The 13,261-nt window shown below is 31.8% G+C and overlaps 1 protein-coding gene across 1 annotated transcript in view; it reads right to left on the bottom strand.

Moving 5' to 3' along the window:
• LOC138331752 (uncharacterized) overlaps nucleotides 1–13,261 on the bottom strand; it is a 51,605-nt gene that overhangs the window by 4,914 nt on the left and 33,430 nt on the right. The window lies entirely within an intron of this gene.

Here is a 13,261-nt window from a genome sequence, read left to right as displayed (position 1 = left end):
GTTCATCAGTCTTAGGTTGGCAATGCATTTTGTCAAGACCTGTCGGAGCGGTCAAGACCAATCAGAAAACGGCAAAACTCTCAGTCATATAAAACACCATATGTCGTGTATTATCTATGATATGTTAGTTACAAGTTAATCGCCAACATTACTTTTACTAGGCTTTGTCTCGCCGACTTAGTCGGCGTTATGTCTTTTAGTGAGATGTTTGAAAGACGGTCCCGGGTACGAAAACTTTTAAAACTGAAAATATCTTTAGTAAGGTATTTTTTTTTTTTACTTAAAGTTCTTTCACTTAACGCCGTATTTCACACCGTTGTAGATATAGAGGTTACACATCGAGTAGTTGTTGATTATTGAATCTATTTTAAACGAATGAGTTTTTTCTTTAAAAGTTACAAAAGACACTTGCTGAAGCTCGTGTCTTTTGTAACTTTAAAAAAAAATAACTCACTCCTGTAAAATAAATTTTATATCCAATAACCCTGAGTTGGGTGACATATTTCTACCCCAGTGAAATCATCTACTTGACGGACAAACTAATTAAAAGATTACGTTATTTGCCGACATATGCAAATAAGGTGTAGTGATATCATTATAAGCAAATAGGAGTTATTAATATTCAAAAATCTTAATTGCTCAGAGAGTGTATTAAAGGTTCCATTACAATCCATTAATATCAAAAATTAAAATGATTAATAACATAAGAAGATATATATCGATGGCTTAAGATGAGGTTATAACTTGAAACTTATGCAAGCTATCCTGCGTAATATATGATAACAGTTGGGTTTAATTTCGCTGTTTTGCCTTCTGGTGCGGTGATAATCAACTACCGCGCGGTAATTGGGACAACGGGGGAACTATTAGATGACTCGCGATATGAAAATTAAGGTGACGATAATGGTATGGTGATAACTTTTGCGATTCTCTATAAAATTATCGATCTCGTTTTACATTCCCATTTTTAAAATTAAATACCGTTTCGGCGAGGTATTTGGCCTTTAATATCAAATTATTTTGATTATAAACAACTGTTACATGTATGCCTACTCACCCACCGAACGTCTTTTTAATTGAATCTAGATTCTAATCATTGTCGAACTACATCCCGACATCTTCACGGCAAAGTGATATCTACTTCCCGCCATGAATGGGAAAATAAGAGAGATTAGGACGTCATCAAACAGTCGCTTCAAGAGCGGTTTGTTCCATGATCGATAACTTTAACAAATTGCGCATGACAATAAGAAGAGAGTAGTTGGGGTAAAAATTAAAATTTCAAACAGTCAAAAGACCAAAAGGTGTTATTCTACTAGTGTAATATCAATAAATTTATCCAACACCCAGTACACTTACACAATCAATGGCCTGATAGTGGAATAACTCGACGTATTACGGCCTTTTGGAATACCGCCCACCTTTGTGAAAAAAATGTTCTGTTCCCAGACAGATTATGTTAAGAAATTATTATGTACTTTTCATTGTCTACAGATTAAAACATACCATCTGTAGAAGATAATGACGCCACAGATAATCGTCGCGTCTTTCTAAAAAGGGAACTTATCACACACAACGTGGGGTTGCAAAACATGTCCCATTTTTCAAATTTTGCAGTGTTTTAGGTCTAGGTACATTACTACTTTATATGTACTTTTTTATTTTGCTTGAAAGGGCTTGAAAAAATGTTGTCAAAAATACTCCATGTATGTGTCAAGGGAACCCCTAGTGGCCACCTTTTGAACAATTTTCTTTCTTATTTTTGGTAATCAAAGATACTTCATTCTTTATTTTCTACCAATTATAATGATATTTACTAATTATTTTCACTACAAATCGTGCTTTATATATAGCGAAATATGTCAAATTCTTGACAGAATAAAAATTAAGGGTATTAAGTTTGCACCAAATATCTCGCATGTTATCAATTTTGTGCACACTTTTAAATCATTTTTAAAAAGAAACATGCCATATGTATAATCTTATAGCAGATTATTTTTCAAAAAATTTGAAATCCGGGAAAAGGACTTCAAAAGCTGAAATGTAGGGAGAGAGGATTTTCTAAAAAAAAGCAAATGTGTCCTAGGTGACTGTTAATTTATAATTGACCATAGTTACCATAATACAACAGCAAATAGTGATAGAACTACGTAAATATAAAGATATGCTTTGAGTGAAACAAATGGTTTCTTTTTTGATATCAGAAATCAAATAATAATCGGAAGGAAATGCATTTTCGTTAGTAAATCAATTTCAAAAGAAAAAAATAAGATTATCCTTTCATCTTAGGTAGATAAAAATGATTTGAAATTTAATTTATGTAGATTAAAGAATTACATTTGATTTTCAACTAAAAAAATATCAACACCACAAAAGCTACAATCTCAATTTTTACCAATCAGGGTCCATTATTTTGTTACCATGACAACAAAGTATTTCAAAACTGTTACTACCGTATTCGGCATACCTCATAATTTATATGTACCAATTTTCACTTATATCTAAAATATGCAAACTTCAACCAGAGTCGCTCATTTTGTTACCCTGAAAATCAAACATTTCGAAAGAATTCCTTTGTTATTCAGCATACTTGATAATCCCTATATACAAATTTTCACTTTAATCTGACAATATCTAAATTTCAACAAATCAGGGGCCTCCATTTTGTTACCATGGCAACCAATCTTTTTGAAAGTGATACAATAATATTCAGCATACCTCAAAGCCCCTTTATATCAATTATCACTTCTATCTGACATTATCTAAATTTCAACAAATCAGGGGCCTCCATTTTGTTACCATGGCAACCAATCTTTTTGAAAGTGATACCATAATATTCAGCATACCTCAAAGCCCCTTTATATCAATTATCACTTCTATCTGACATTATCTAAATTTCAGTCAATCAGAGGACTCCATTTTGTTACCATGGCAACCAATACTTTCGAAACTGGTACCATTGCATTTAACATCCAAAAGTATTACTACATTTGTATACACTAATTTTCACTTAAATTGGACTCTGGAATCTTAAACTGGAAATGATTAGCTAGGTATGTTAACAAAACAGAGCTCTGTTGCTCCCTGCACACGCTATAATTAAATCCAATATTTTCTTTTTTTTATTTTAATTTTGAAACTTATTGACACATAGACAGAGAATGTCGTGAGAGTATGTTTAATGCAGGGCGAAATTGTGGACACCTTCTTTAATATGGTGAAATGAGATGACGAAGAGCAATATTTCGTTTTCCTTTATTTTTGTTGTTAAAATATTTATTAAAATAAAATTTTCCGTTCAGAAATGACTGAGATGTAAAGTCTATAATCTACTCAAATGATTTTTGAATAAAAAATGTAGAATATTTAACAAAGGATGACCTATTTGGACATATTTGTGACGGTAGTTTTATTTAAAATGAACACAAACCTTTCAGGCCATTTGCGCCTTTTTAAAATCATAAAAGCAAAAAGTAGTCTTATTTTAAAGGGGCAACTAGTAGTACTTTCGATATGCAATGGAAATTGGATGGTGGGCAGTTTCTAAAGGATTTTTAACATTATTGAAACACCACCTTTTATTGTCGTAATCTAAAGGAATAACAATGATTTCCGGCTTTCCACATTACAATAATATTACATGTACATATTAAATGTCTGTCATTATATTTGAAGTTTACTGTAAGTGTAATGTTACAAAATTTCAGACAACGACTTGAATTTTATTGACAAAAAAATGCCACAGTCGGTAACGTCCCACTGTAAGGAAGATAACTCCATAATGTATAACGGAATAATCGGATAGTTAACTGAATGTCTATCAGTAGAACAAATCGTGTTTTTTTAAACACAAAAATTCTCCAGACATGATAAGCGTAGATGACTGCCAGGGTTAGGAACCTTGATTCAGCATTCCATCATAATTGTCCTCTTGCAAGATGGCTCTCATTCAACATTAATTTTCTCTCTAACCTTCCAATCGTTCACTTATTTTTTCTCATTCTTGATATTGTTCATTGATATATTCATTTTGTGATTCATTCATACTCATTTATTAAATTCATTTCATTCTGAATTCATCCTCGCGTTCTGTAGCTCATTCCTCAATGCTTAAATCCTTTATCTGAGTTTACCTAAAATATTCTGAACATAATTTATTGATACAATTTTCTTTTTCTGTGTTTTTATTTGATTTATTGTAATGGCATTTTGTATATTTTTTCCATACTAATTCCCAATTATACTTTTTTGAAATTCCAATTTTAATTTACAGAATGGATCTGCATCAGAATTTCTTTTACACGTTATTATCTTTAGTTTCAGCCTTTTGTATGCTATCGGTTTGTTATCTTTCCCTATAATGTTAAGATTGACGTCTACACTAAGGTAAACAAAATCTATCGCATCAATTTCTTTTAGAATATTCAACCATTGTATCGGAAATGCAATCTTAAACTTTGCTATTTCAATGATACAATTTTATCAATATTTCATCTTTTATCAATTATCATATTAAATATTTCAAAATCATCTTTAAAATTATTTCTGCGTTCATCCCATAAATCTCGTATTGTATAAATATTGTTTTTGAGAAAAGAATAAAAAAGTATATGGCTGCTTTATTGTATTGGTTGAAAATAATTCCAAAATTTGGCTGTTGTAGTATTTTGTTTTTGTTGCGAGTTATGTGGCTTGTTTTAGGAAATTTGCCCATGCTTCAATAAGATTTCTGTAGAAAAGTGGAATTTTTTATGTGTCAATAGGGCGTATGTCTGATATTTTTTACATAGAAAATAGTTAACTCTACATTTTCCATCCATATAGCTTAACCAGTATTTATTGATTGGATTCCATGTGTCAATATCACTTTGCAAACTTTTGTACAGTACAGTGAAACATGGTTGATACGAACTCGGATAATTCGACAACTCGGCTTAATACGAAATACTTTGCCGGTCCCGGCCGAATCCCTCTTTATGTTTGTTTAAAGAACTAGGATAACTCTAATTCGGAAAACTCGAAGAAATCGGATAATACGAAGTAAATTTTGGGTCCGAATGACAAAAATCGTACATAAAATGTTCTTATAACTCGAAATGAGATTTTTTGGACACGGAGTTCGCCGAAAATGCCGATTTTCTTTTTCATAAATCTGCTGTAGAACATTATTTCAAAATACATATCTCGGTTTTATTGTTTTAATTTTGCAACTACCATCGGCGATTTTGACATCTCTCTTTTTCACATCATTTAAAGAAATGGAACTAGTATAGATATACCAAGTAAATATATCGTCAGTAGACATGATAACTCGTTTAATTCGAACACTCGGATAACTCAAAGTTTTATCTCGGTCCCTTCGAGTTCGTAATAACCGAGTTCCACTGTATTTGTCTTTGCCTACTGAAGATGAATTCTCTAACAATTTCCATTCCCAAATCATCGAACTGTTTTGATGACTTCTTCCTATTGACTTAATCCTTTTTTCCATTCCATTACACATTCACATATTAATGAATCGATTTCTTTAATAGAACCTTGTAGGATATCACGTGCTTCTATTTCATAACCTATAAGTGACATTACTAAAGACTTTATTACCAAACTCTCACCACATACTTTTCCGAACCTCCAAGCATGACGAATTTTTTTTGTTATTTTTTCTTTTCATATCAAATTTTCATCGATGACGTATCAATGCTTCCATCTACCTAAATTTATAATTGTTGTTTTATCTAAGATATTTAATATTTCTACAATCAAATGTTTGTCCCTTACGAAGAATTGTGTGTCGTCTGCAAGCATGTTACTAGTAGCTTCTGTTTTATTCGGAAGTGCCATATCTTTAATATTTTCGTTTCGTCTTATAAAGCAAGCTCAGCTTTTAGGATGTATAAAATCGGAGCAATTGGACAATCTTGCCTTGCTGATTTTGATATCGGTGAATATTTACTTACATACCCGTTCGTTTTAATGCATGTCTTTGAATCTTTTAAAAGCATTGTTATCCAATTTTTATATTTTGCGCCAAAATTAAATTGTTCTAGGCATATGTTAACCAATGACCATTCTACTCTATCGAAAGCTTTAGATAGATCTATGAAAATAATGGCTCCTTCTAAAATCCATATTTTCAAAAACGACTTGGATAAGTCTGTTAACATATGAAATATTTCGACCAGGAACGAAACCTTTTTTATCCGAATGAATAATATTTTTAAATAAGGTTTTATTCAATTAACCAGACCCTTTGCAATAATTTTATAATCGACGTCTGATGTCGATGTTGTCTTTCTTTAATTAAAACGAAAAGAAAAGGACAATTTTTTGAGGTGTCATAGCTTTTAAAGTGTGCGTGTATCTCTTTGCTATATTGTGTTTCTGTTTCTCTTGCCTATATGCTTTTGTATCAATTTTTATTTGGAATGAAACAGAATATTTATATCTTTATTACATGTTGTTTCGAGTTAGATCGACAACAAATCCTCATAACACTGATTTCTTACAATTTTCATTATATTTAAATCAGCATTCTTTTAAGTCCTGAAATATTATCTTAACGGACTTGTAATCATGATATTTTCTTTTCTAATAACCTCAAGCACTAATACATGAATGCGTTTTATAATTCATAAATTCCCTACCTGGATAGCCTCCTTGCTGTGCATTATTCACATTTCGTTGTTGTCTACCTTTAAACGATTAAAATGCAAAAATACGTCATTCAACAAAGCTAGATGTCATATCGAAAACCATATTGGTTCTTAACATGAATTTAAAGTATCTGTTTCGATTCCAACTTTTAGTTCTGTCGCCCTTGCCTATATGGAGTCAGAAGGAACCTAATAATTATGTGAAAACTATATTCCGTGTTGCCTTGAAACGCACGTTTCTAAATGTTAAGGATATTGACAGTTGTGTGACGTTCAATGTCCTTAGACTATTTGATACATCTCCGTTTACGCATTCTACAGACACAATATATTACTCAGTATTTAGTACTTAAGAAATTGTAAATACAGTTTATGATATTATATCCCAGTGACCTTAAAGAAAAGCAGACATACAAATGTAGTTTGAATTCGTGCAAATAATTCGAATTTAAGATATGCATACGCATTAACTTTCTAAACAAATAGAACCCAACACATGAAGATATCGATGTAATAACCAGAAAGAAAGAAAAATACTATGCATTTAATTATTATATTAAGATCCTTTTGATTGTGTCAACAAAAATGAACTGCCATGCTTAATTGAAGTTTACATTCAAAATGTGGATTTTCTAAGGTTATTTCCATATAATATGTGGATGAATTTAAATAGTGGATGTGTTAATTTTAACTAGACAGACTACATAACATAAAACATCTCGACTGTTTAAATTATTTTAACTAATATATATTAAGTATATACTACTTACGTTTTTTACATTTTGTATACCTTGGCTTTTTTCCTGCATCAAAATCAAAATTAAAATTTTTACTTATTTTTGTTTACAAACACGAAGCAAATGGAAATGCAATTCGTTTACGATAACGAAAATCAATTTCATATATGACGCCACGTGATTACTACGAATGAACGATAACTTTGCTTTACATTTGCATACTTTTCCAAACATGCCGGAAATTTCAAAAATAAATGTTTAAGATGTATTGGTATATTACATGTATGAAAAGACTTTTGACATGTTATGTTTTCATCGTTAATCAATTGAAAATTTATAAGTTTTGATTAATTAAGTTGTAGAAAACAATCAAATGAACAGACAAGCGTGTATGGTGCATTATAAATATGATATTTTACGCACTGTTTAAGTTTTTGTTTTCATGCCTTATGCATGTTTTAAAAACTTTGTTGAGTTCTTATTTGTATATGAAACATTAAAACTAGTGCATTGTAAATATTGCAAATCTCAAAACGCTGGTAACTTTTGTTTGATGGTAATATCTTAAAAGCTAATGTTCGTTCGTGAGAATGAAGAATTATGGCACATATATCCATATTTATGAATTTCATCTATGTGATTTAATATTTCATCAATTGTCGGAACTGAAATTCACAAATCCACGACATAGCCCTTCTGTATGAATAACAGTCAGTATAGCATCATATTGACCAAAATCAAAGTATTAATATATGACATAGTATTTATTGTGTAATATAATATGCATGTGAATTATTAAAACCTACCGCAAGCTTTCGTCGTGTGATCAGACGAACTTATAATAACGTCATTTGGTGTTTCTTCGTAGTTTGTTTCTGTGTTGATATCAGATCCATCTGATAAAATAAATCAGTCAACTATTGATTGATAAACATAAATTATGTATCAAGTAGGCTAATGATTCCCGTTGTTTCCCATTTTTTTTTCTTTCTGCAAACAACTTTGTAACGAGAAGAATGAAGTATACAAAACCATAATTTTCAACAACTAAATGCGTTTTTTCCGGTTTTCTATCCTAATTTTCTTACTGAGTAATCTTGTAAATATTTATATTTATAAGGCTTGGGTTATTTGAAATAAAGATTAATAGAATCATACATGGGTGTGTGGAGTATATAGGGATATCTCAACCCGAGTGAAAGATTATGGCCGGTCAACCCAAGGCTTGCCGAGGGTTGACGGTAAAAATCTTTCATGATTTCAAATTTTTTCACTAGAGAGAACTTCTCTTTAGCTCGATCGGTTGAGCGTCAGACAAGTAATCCAGAGGTACCGAGTTCGATCCCTGGCAGAGGCAGGTATTAAATTTATTGTAAATCCTGTACCCTTTTACATTGGCGCCCATGTAGGGACTCGGGAATGATACTTTACGATACCTGCGAAGGAATCGTTGTGACCCCTGGAAACTCGAGGACGAGTTGATTCCTGGAAGGGTAGTATGTAACCCTGGTCAATACTGGACGCAATATATCGCTCGGCTAAAGAGAACTTCTCTTTAGCTCGATCGGTTGAGCGTCAGACTAGTAATCCAGAGGTACCGAGTTCGATCCCTGGCAGAGGCAGGTATTCAATTTATTGTAAATCCTGCACCCTGTTACATTATGTTTGATTTTTTTCTCCCATTACTAAGTAGAACAAATAATGAAATTCCACTTGGTTTCCAGTTTTTTTCATCTCACCATTACCGATGGAACGTAACAATTGATGACGTCATCTACAATGCGCGTCGCAGTTACGACGCATGTATTGATGACGTCACGTTATTAAATACGTGTTCGGAATATACATTGTGACTTCTATTTGAAGTATATTGTTTAGAATATAAAATAGGAGGCGGTTTAATAAAGACAATTGAATTCTGCCAAAATAACAGACATTAACATGTACAACATGAACATTGCTGTACAGAAGGTATTTGAATTTTGGCTTTATTTTCAGTAAATTACATCAGCATGCTAAATATAATTTTGATAAAAAATTGCATATATGCTAAGAAACCAAAAACGGCATGGATCAGTTGGCATGCTAGTGTACATCAAATCGGATAAATACAAAGGAGTCCAAAGTGATAACTACACCTTGTTTAAAACCTATTACACACTAAACGCCACTGCCATTAGTTACAGAGATATCATTGGACATTTCAACTTTTTATTTCTTAATATACTTGGATAAATTCTAAAAACACATTAAAAAAAAGCACATTATTTTGAAATAATGTGAATATTTTAGCTTATGTTTCCGTGTTTTTTGAGGAAATTCTTACGATACAAAATATTGGATATCAAGAAAAAAATGTGATATTTTATTTCATTGTAAGTCTCTGTTTCCATTTTATTATTTTATGGTTATTGTACTAGCGTTGCATTTTTTCTATATATTAATGCAATATATCGAGTTAATATTGACACAAACTTCCCTTCAGAAAATATTATTTTAATTTCGGATATAAAGAGGATAACTTAAGATTACTCATACCTGGATCACACCTGTTGACCTTGTCTGTTGATTCTTCATTGTATTGACCTCCTCTTCCTTATAAACAAAAGAGATCATACACCTTTTATTTATCGTACATGAGAGGATATGTACAGGAAACTTTCTTCTTAAGACGAACCTGTGTGATTTCTGCTTATTACAAAATTAATTCAAAACATACAACGAATTTCCTTACTGTGAATCATGTTTAATTTCATTGTCTCTGTCGTTATCTAAGGAATAACGATGATTTCCGTCATTCCATATTAGATAAATATCTGTCATTGCAGATAGGTATTAGCTTTGATGTTTAAAGTAAGTGTAATGTCACAAAATTTCAGACAACGACTTGAATGTTATTCACAAAAATGATGTCACAGTCGATAAAAATCCCATCGCAAGGGAGATAACTCCATAATGTATAAACTAACAATGGGATAGTTAACTGAATGTCTATCAGTAGAACAAATCGTTCGTTATTAGCTGTGTACATATAGTCAGGGTCAGTGATATATTGTAATGTTAAAACTCAGTTAAAAAAGGTTAGAGTTCATAACAATATATACATCAGTTATTCATGGACAGTTATTAAATGTTTCCTACCAGGATAGCATCTTCGCTGTTTAACATTCGAGATTCCTTTAATGAGATTTGTTTGCATACAGAGGTGATACATATACATAACACAACATATATATATGTGCATTTATATCAGGCACTTTTGATTAATGTTTACATTCATAATGTGGGTCTTCTGAGGTCATTACCATGCGTGTCATTGAATTGTAAGACAACTAGACAGAAAGCAAACCATGAAACAGAACTACTGATTATAATTAATTATGAAGATATTATACGTAAATATCATTTATCATTTTTACCTTTTTCATACCTTGGCCTTTTTCCTACAACAAAATCCATAAATGATACATATTGCTACGTTTTTCTTACTAACACGAAGAAAACAAACGTAAATGTTATTCGCTTACAATAAAGAAAAGCAACACGGTCATATATGATCACACGTGACTACCACGAATAAACGATACTTTTGTTTTACATTTGATGACTGTTCCTAACATGCCAGGATGGCAAATTAATGTTATAGATGTATTGATATATTATCAATTTGATAAAGTATTTCTTTCATATAGATATGCACATTTAAAAAAATATTTATGCGATACAGCAGTGATAAAATGGATTTCTATCAGTTTAATTTGTTATGGTATTTGACCGATTTATTTATCTTTAACCTAATTTCGTAGGAATACCGTGACGAAAGAGCCTTGTCAGTCCGGATGTAAAAGTTCAATTTAGTGTATACATATGTAGGTTGGTTGTTGCAGCAACGATATCACATAAATGTGGTATTAAGTCCATACTCCGACCAATCGATGGCCATTTTGGAATGCAAGAATGATGGACGGTATAAAAAGGGCTGTCCCGAGGAGCTTTATACGAACAAAAATGAAAAATTCGAAACGAGTGTCATCAACCTCATATGAAGGGAAACGAATGATATATTCTGCTTATAATATGACTGATATTTGTCTTTGTTCCTTACCGTTTGGAGTTTAACAAATAATAAATCGACCAGTTTCGAATCGGCCGTATAACTAAACATCAGAAGTGAGTCAAGTTCCAATGCGCTGTAATAACGCGATATCAAGCATATATAAAAATATTAACCATTCAATCATGCATTCCATTATCAAACTTTTACATTTAAATGATTACTTAATAAAACGGGGAATTTAATGCAATGGAAAATGATGAAATCTATCAATTTTGTAAGGCATAAATGACTACACAAGCGACATTTTATATTGTGACTTTTCCGGGACGTCTCAGATTTCGAGCTGTTATGTTCAAAATTGACTCCATAATTAATACTGATTTTATACACCGTTATGAATCTACAGATAAGTGTATTGTCGTCGCTCGATCCAAAGTTTCTTAGTTCATTTGTAGTAAAAACAAATAAGGTTATTTCCTCGCGTAGAAAAAGATACCATTCATCAGAAACAACCAGTCACAATAAAGTATATTATATGTGTGTAATAAATAACATTTATACAATGGCTTCATTGAATTGGAAAACACGGAAATCAAATGATAAATAGTTCTTTGCACCATTATTTATCTCGTTGAGTTATTTGATTAGTATATGTACGTCCGCTATATCCTAGAGATCGAACCTTTTGTGATACACGTCTCTAACGTTATCCGGAGTGAATTTGTAATGACTGGACTCTACTGTATACTAAAACAATATATGGGTCTTATACTTACACATATAACGGGAGCTAAAGTAGGGTCGCCTATCCGGGCTTTTGTATAGAAAATAACAACTCCTTTAATTACACAGCATTTACCCTTCTGCCCTTTTCTGCTTTTAGTATGAGCCCAGAAATGAAAAGTTCAGAATAGCATACGATGTGCAGTTGACCTTAAAGTATCTTCAAATAGTTTGCTTATCAATAAGTGGCCGTAACAAGGCCCAAAGTGATACCCTCTTTTGGGTATCAACTCGATACTGACAAATCTTAAATGATCTCGGTTTGTGAATTTTACATTTTGTAGTAGTCCATCTAATATAATAATCATTATGTTGACTCCTAGTTTGATCTCATTTTTCTCATTGTTCTAACGAAATAAGATTCTACGCAGTTTTATGTTATTTAAATGGGGAAAGATAACATCAATATTTCAGTAAGATATCTGAAATCATTATCCCTCAATTTCTATTTTGCCGGAACTATTATAAGTCGTTGTTGAGATTAATATGGTGTTACGACATAGCTTTATCGTAGATATTACCTGGCCAGTAAAGTACCATATTAACATAATAAAAGTTTGATATAAGCCATAGCATTTGGTTTTATTATACCCCAAGTGAAATCCTGCATTCTAATTGGTGAAGAGATATTTGGCATTTCACACTGTAACACGGCAGTTTTAATTAAAACAATAGAAGGCAATAGACACGTTCGTAGCAACCCACTAGCAACCGGTGATGCGCACTGTTTTCTTTTTCGACGCCATCTTTGTTTTTAAGCAACGTTTCGGAATCTTGTCTGAAGCTTTTTATTAATAGTTTTGCCAAATTAGTCTGTTTATCATTATTTTTTTTTCAAATTAAATCCGAAGGTTTCCGTTAACACCTTTTCGTTTACCATCCAAACGCTGTATGTTGGTTTTTGTTATACCGTCGGAAACAGCCGACCGGACGAAACCAAAGTTTATAGAGATTTACATATACCTTTAAGATTAATTCCGAAGGGTGACACTAGGCATTTTCACCCTCTAATGCACGTAGTATTTATTTCA

Source organism: Argopecten irradians, chromosome 9, assembly GCF_041381155.1.
Source record: "Argopecten irradians isolate NY chromosome 9, Ai_NY, whole genome shotgun sequence".
In the NCBI taxonomy this organism is placed as follows: domain Eukaryota; kingdom Metazoa; phylum Mollusca; class Bivalvia; order Pectinida; family Pectinidae; genus Argopecten; species Argopecten irradians.
This window is presented reverse-complemented; position numbering and strand designations above follow the sequence as displayed.